Genomic DNA, 7,455 nt, shown 5'->3' on the forward strand with positions numbered 1-7,455 from the left:
CTGAATATCAGTTAACGAAGACAGTTACTCTTCTGCAGACATTCTTAGTTTTTGAAACTTTATACACAGGACCTAATGAATCACGTCTTGCGTTTTATGTCATAAAGTGGCTATTCTGACTCAAAAATAAGTAACCTTGTACCGTCCTATGAGTATAATATGAGAACTAACGTTAGAATTATTTGATGTCAAAATGACAGGCAATTATTCAAACTTTTTTGGAACACTTTTAAAATACATCGATGAATTTTGGAAGAGCATAGGTGTATCGACGAACTCGTCAACGAATTTTGGCCACCAAACATTTCTTCAAATATTAAGTTGACCGATACGAATCGACTCTCTTATAAAAATTTGTAGATCCACTAGGTTCTTCGATGCAACAAGCAGATTGCGTAACCGCATGGACCATCCCATTTGATTGCGTCCAGGATAACGTATTTTTCGAATGGAGACCGGATAGCCGAAAATTTTCTCGCAATTTGAGAGTTGCCGCGTCTCTCACTTTATTTTGTATATTTGATTGGATTTCGTTTTGATAAAGATCTTTGGTCTCTGCAGGAGATAGAATCCCTGTTCTTTTATAAAGGAAGAAAACTAAAACGATATGTGGATGACGTCGGTATCTCGACGAAAATCGACACTTCTCCAGTGGTATTGATATATGTTTTCTCTAGGACTGGAATTTACGAATTTCTTGCCGAAGAAATAGGAATAAATCAATAAAGGCGAGATGGACGATTGTTCTCTATGATAAGCTTTATTGCTTTCTCAAACGATACATTTATATTTTAATACTAGAGTATTCGCCCACTTGTTAAAATGTTTTGTTATGATTCATCGATTTCCGGGGCGCCTATTTGATTTACTTTTCTCGGTTGCCGTAGGCGGTCCAACTTTATTTCGTTTCTTTCGCTAGGCCAGGAGTCAAAGATTAAGTAAATGGTTTGTTTGGTTTTCGTGGGATACACAGATGATAGACGGATCTCCCGTGAACGATCATTTGGTTACCTGTCTGTAACCAAGAGGGTGCCTCAAGGAGAACTAACCCTACATTTATAGGAAACTAACCATATTTGGGTGTTAGATAAGTGAAGAAAATCTGAAAAACATCATTTTGTAATAAGTCTAGACACTACTATGTGAGAGTAAAGTTTATTATTATTAATTAATTCCAAGTAAGTAAACTTACAATTTTAATAATACATAAAATTCAAAGGCCTTAAATATTTGTATATTTTTAAGTGGCTGTTTAATTTTCAATTTGTCTACATAATGTTGATCTATACTGTGTTAAATGTTTTGTTTGTGTAGTATTTAAAGTAAGTTCTATTTATTTAGTATTTTAAATAAACATTAATGAAATGCTCATTTGTTTCTTAATTTATTTCAGTAAATTATCTAAGAATAAAACTGCTAAATTCAAAAAACGAAAATTTTAAATACAGAACGTTTTTGACCATAAACCAAACACATGACCACAAATGCCACATAAGAATCAAAGGAATTCTTTATAAATATAAACCATTTTAAAATAGTTTATATTCGTATGTAGATCTGTTATATTCATAGAATAAATACAAATAAAATATTTAAATAATAGTGCAATAATAGGCAAGCCGATTAACAACCTGTACATAAAGATTCGAAGAAATAACATATAGAAAAAAGCTTTTACTTTAAAATGAAGTCTATAAACTTATCACTATTATAAAAATAAAGCCTATAAAAATTTTTACAGTTAAAACCCTTTATATATAATATAATGAAATGTCAGGAGTATCACTAAATAAATTATCTCAAAATCTATATTTTTGAATAAATCCGTTAGATATTTTTATAAAAAATAATAATAATCACAATGTACAGTTAAAACCCTTTATATATAATTGACTATTTTAATTTAAAACTTATGTTGCTTTATTTTGTAAAAGTAATAGTTTTTCCATGAAAAATGCACAACGCTATACTCAAATGTCCGTAAAAGAAAGTCGGATGGCCGAGCGGTCAAAGCCTACCGCTCTGGGTGACCCGGGATCGAATCCGGACGGGTGGAAAAATCCCCAGGAATTTTTCAGGGGTGATCGGTCTGGATATGTCGGGCCCAGTGGTAAGGGACGGAGCTCGATAAATCCGGCCGAACTCATAATGGGCTTGTTAAAAAAAGCCTTCTTAGTTTCCACACGGCAGAGAGTTAGAAAAAAATGTTTGTAAAAGTGAATTCTATCAAAGAAAATCCGAAAATAAGAGCGAACGCTATTCGTTACAGATGCACAGGACTGTAGTAGTAGGATAACGTAAGTCGCAGGCCACGAATGATCTAGTTTCACGGCGCCACAATCGACAGATAACTTAATTATTTCCAGTTACATGGATAGTTTGGTCTGTGATGTGTACAGTACTGTATAGTACAACTCTACACATTCTGTGTTTCTCTTTCTCTCTTTTTTTTTTTTTTTTTGTTGGCGTTTCGAACAATCGGTTTCCACTGTAATTGATACACCAAGATCATTTAACAACATTTGTTATTCTGCAAGCTTTAAAATCGAAAAGAGTCGAGGAAGTTGCGTATCATCATTTGGTTATTTTCTCAACGCACCTAATATCCTTCATTCTGACAATGATAGAGAGTTTGAACCAAGTTAGATACATATGAATACTTTTTCACCAGAGCCGTTGGTAATCCCGGAAATTTACCGTTATCTGTGGTAAAAGCACAAAATGAGGACTTTTACCACTCAATACCGGTAAATGTCCGGATTTACGGGTAATTTCTAAGTTACCGGACTTCGGACTTTAACACATAAGTTATACTGTATACTAGGGGTGGCCAACCTTTTGCATACCATGCGCCAAATTTTTGACAGACGAGTTCAAATGCGCCATATAGGCCTAACTCGAACACTTTTTATACAGTCTTACGTTCAATGTTAGGGGTTGATAAATAGAGATAAGAATAAATCTGTTTCGCTTAGGAAAGAAAAGGGAATAACTTAATCACGCAGTTGAATTAATTACTTTATGAGTTTATTGAAGCACCAATTTACAATAGTCAACAATGATCTCCTGTACGAGAGGGTGATTGCTTCATGATGGTGCTATTGCTGCCAGAGTCTCGTTTGGTGAAGATTACTCTGCACCACAATTATTGGCACTGAGAACGAGATCAGCTTGGAATAACTTTAATCACAATAAATGTTTTCGGCCATTTACACGCCTGTAAACTGATCGGAAATAAAGATCGCAAGACTCAAAACACATGCATACATTGTAATTTACTATGTGGAGAACACTCATTTTATCTGCAAAATAGACCGTAACGAATTGTGAAACAAATGAACTTGCCAAGACAGACTATAAAAAATTTATTTTTCTATATAATATTCTTAATCGCAAAAAAGCCAAATCTGGCAATTTTGCTCAGAACTAACTGAAGAGCCACTTGTAATCGTCCAATGCGCCACGTTTGGCGCATGCGCCACGTTTTGGCCACCCCTGCTGTATACGGTACACACGCTATAAGCTTATATGCAAAAATACAGTAATCTTACCTTTTCCCCTCCGCAAAGAAATGGCGATAGCTTGTTCTTGTTTAATTTATCATGATATTCTTAATGATTAATTTCATTTAAACGTGGATAATTTTATTTTCGATTTCATGAATCAAGTGTATAGCTTTCTCGTTGTCCCAAACACACTTGCAGGCTGACATGTTTGCCTCGAATAACGATCAGGTTTCCTATACAACTTTTCATTTGCTGCTAAAAAACAGGCGCACGATTTTCGCTTGAGACTAGAAGCGCTATCTACTTAAAAATTGTACGGCAGAAAAGTCGTACAATTATTGTGCCAGTAATTTCCAATTTCATGCCGACACATTTTCAGGCTTTTATCGTACAACTAAATCGTACAAGAAAAAGCTAGTCTGCCATCGGCTTAAGGAATCCGTATAACTCTCTAACCAAAGGAAAACCTCTTCCTGCATCGTATACCCTCCTGCAGTCAACGTATTTCAGATGCATGTATCTCTGTTACCAAAGACAAATGCTACTGATATCCTGTATAATGTACTGTAGTAGGCCGAAAGAAATCACCCAGTAACTTTACCGTATAATTGTCTGTTAGTAGCACTTCGAATAATCGAGAGAACAGAAGGCGTAATGGAGAACCAGGAAATAAAAAAGAACAATTCATTTTCTATCCGCAAGAGATTGACATTAGAACCAGCAGCACCGGCAAGATTTCATTTGGAATGTTTTGAGTTTCCGGAAAAGTTACTAGTTTACATTTAGAAAGACAGACTTTCGATTTTTTTAATAATCAAGATGAAAAAAGTATTAGGATAGAAGGTCAAACTATTACCGGAACGTATTTTTGTTTTCTGTATCTAATTTAAATACGTCTTCGGCCACTCATTCCTATTGGGAAGTGTTTTAAGCAGATTTTAGCAATTAAAAAAAAAAACCAAAAACTAACAATTGTTCTGTCGCCATCTTGTTACCAAAGCCTATGTTTGTTTGGGAACCTTCAGAAAATACAATAGAATTCGTTTAAACGCGATTGTGTAATAGGTGGGAGAACGTGCGCGCGCGTTTAGATCGGTGACGTTTGCACCTAATAAAGCGAAAATAATCCCCATCGACCGAAAGCTCTTATAGTAATTAAATAAGTAAAAAGTGGAGTTCAACGTTGACGAATCGCGTTTAACCAGAACGAGATTTTGTAATCACCGAGATATCTAAGTTTATGTCTCTAATTTGTAAACTTTTATAAAGGCGATCGCCGACCGGAAATTCCTCGAATTACTTTATCAGCTAAAAAAAAAAAAAAAATACGGAGGCGATTATCCGTCGAATTTGTGAAACGATAACAGAAACAACAGGCATTCAATGTCGTCGATTTGTATCTGTAGGCACGGACCAATAAGTTTTTAAATAGTAAAATACGAAGTAAATCACATTAAAGTTAAGAGAAAATAATTAAATTCCTCATAAATAAAAAGCAAATTCTCTTATTTCGCTTCTTTATTCGTTAAGTCAACGTTTGTCTTTTTATTTTATTTATTTTTTTATTTTACAGATAAGCGGGAAAACAGCACCCTGCTCTGCTCGTTACGGTAATTTTTGACATCTGGTTTTTTGCCGGAGCGACGATGACGTCGATTCTCATCCTGTAAGAATTTTCTAACGTCACTCTTACTGGAAAGTTAAGACGGCGAAATTAAAATCGAAGGGAATTCAAAGTACGGGACGGAGGAATGAGTTTAGGCGTGGACTCTATCCGATTACGTATTACGTATCGATTGGTCGTTTCTCCACTTTAAAAATAAATTTTTGAGATTAAAATGTCTTCGATAATTAAGAAAATGGAACGAATCGTACGACAAAAACCCGAAAATAAATGTAAAACGGGAGAGACTTTTGTGAATAATAAGAATAAACCGGGGGAGAATAATTTTGTGCCGAGTCGAGTTAGCAAAAGAGAGCGGCGCTAAACTGGCACCCTATTGGTCGGAAAGTGACAGTGATGGATGATAAGATCTACCAATAAAATCTAAATTATATTTGGCTAATTTCTTGGAAAAAGGAATATACAAGTAAATATATATCGTATAAAAATAGCAGGTTTACACGGAACGGAGATTCGTTTGGCGCACTTTTCTGCCACATAATATCACTGATTGATGAGATTTAATATTTATTTTTAATTCGATAAAATCGAGAAATTTCGACGTGAAAGACGACGAAAATTTTCTCCTTTGTGGATAGTCGACAGTTACGAGCAATATTATCAAGCATTTTTTTCGTGTGTGTGACTAATTTCTTGAAAGTGGGGATAAATACTAGTTGGAAAGTGGAGTTAAATATACAACTGAGACTGACATTACATAATCTTTGTATTTATATTACCTCTTAGTTTACGCTATTAATCAATCAGAAGTTTTTCACCATAGATTCGAATTAAATGACAATATTTAAGTTACATTTAATTAGTAAGCTAATTCATTATAACGTACAGTACATTACTATAATTTGATAGTCTTTGATATATAGTACAAATAACTTATTATTTTTTCAGTATTTTTATCTTTTACTGCGTGAATACTATGTGAATCTGTAAACTGAGCGCCGCCATATTGAATACTATAAAACAGCTAGAGTGAAGGTTGCTAACTTCGCCTAGTAGCAAAGTCGGGAATGACAACGTCAAGTGGTAACCAATGAGATGCACTTCTTACTTAGCCGCTTAACTGGAAGCACTCAGAGTATTAAACGAATGGAAGAATAGTTGGATAATGCCATTCTTTTAGGAAACAGATGAAATTAAGATGTATGATATTATATATAGAATAAAACTACAGTAATGAGTCACTTAACGAATATAATTTAAAAGATAAGTAATAATACAAAGCTTACTAGCGTAAAGAATTTGGGTTTATATCAAATAGATCAACGGTAGAACCAGTTTTTATAATCCGATATCTTAAAGATGTATGGGAAAGTTAAAAGTATTTTATCAGTTAGATGTATCTTGTATGACTTAGGACTCAATATATAGAATGGCTATAGTTAGGTCACAAATTCGAAAATCGCGACATCATTCGTCGGCGATTTGGAAGAACGGAAAAGTTGCGAAGCGCATAAATGTAACTAAAAAAAATCTCTCGGATAGAAAATTGATAATCATCAGCCATTGATTAACCTCAAAAAACTTTATCTAATCACAAATCAAGTTTTGTCTGATGAAAAATTTTGTTGATGCAATGGATCAAACTTTTAGCTATGTACTCGTAGAATAAATTTCCGAAGCTGAGTGGTGCTAAAATCTAAGAAGGTATATTTGTGAGTCTTCGAATGAGGGCATTAATAAATAGTGAATTATTTGAAGAATGGTTGACCGAAACAAAAGCTTATACGTAATAATCTTAAAAAAATATTACACCGAACTTTATGGCAAAGTTCCCATCAGTGGTAGAAGTTGATAAAAACCACTGAACTTTGATAGTTAGTCTCGGGTTTAAGCCTCGCCAGCCAGCGTGGAGTTTCCGGGTATTCTTCACGTGTCTAACATCTAAATAGGGTCCAGTTTCTCATAGAAATCTTTTGCGGAGGCACACTCCCCTTTGCAGATCCTCCAAATGTTGCTTGCCTTATTTAATCTTATATTTAACATTGAACTTATTAATATATTTTATCTAATTTTAATTCGTGTAAACGCTTTTTATTGTGGCAATGGCTTTTTCCCCAATTTTCCAGGAAAACTTTTTTCTTATAAGAAGCAATCAATGAGGTCTTTCATATTGAATATAAATATGATATTGATGGGTTTTTTTCCATATCTTTTTGTTTTAGATTATGACTTCCGAATTAGAAAAAAATAACCCAATTGAAAGAAGAAGCCCTTAAAAAATTTTCAGACACAATCGCACTGTGACAATTAAAATTTCATACTATC

The sequence above is a fragment of the Centruroides sculpturatus genome, unplaced genomic scaffold (genome assembly GCF_000671375.1).
Source record: "Centruroides sculpturatus isolate CEXI.00-Female unplaced genomic scaffold, Cexi_2.0 scaffold662, whole genome shotgun sequence".
NCBI classification, from domain to species: domain Eukaryota; kingdom Metazoa; phylum Arthropoda; class Arachnida; order Scorpiones; family Buthidae; genus Centruroides; species Centruroides sculpturatus.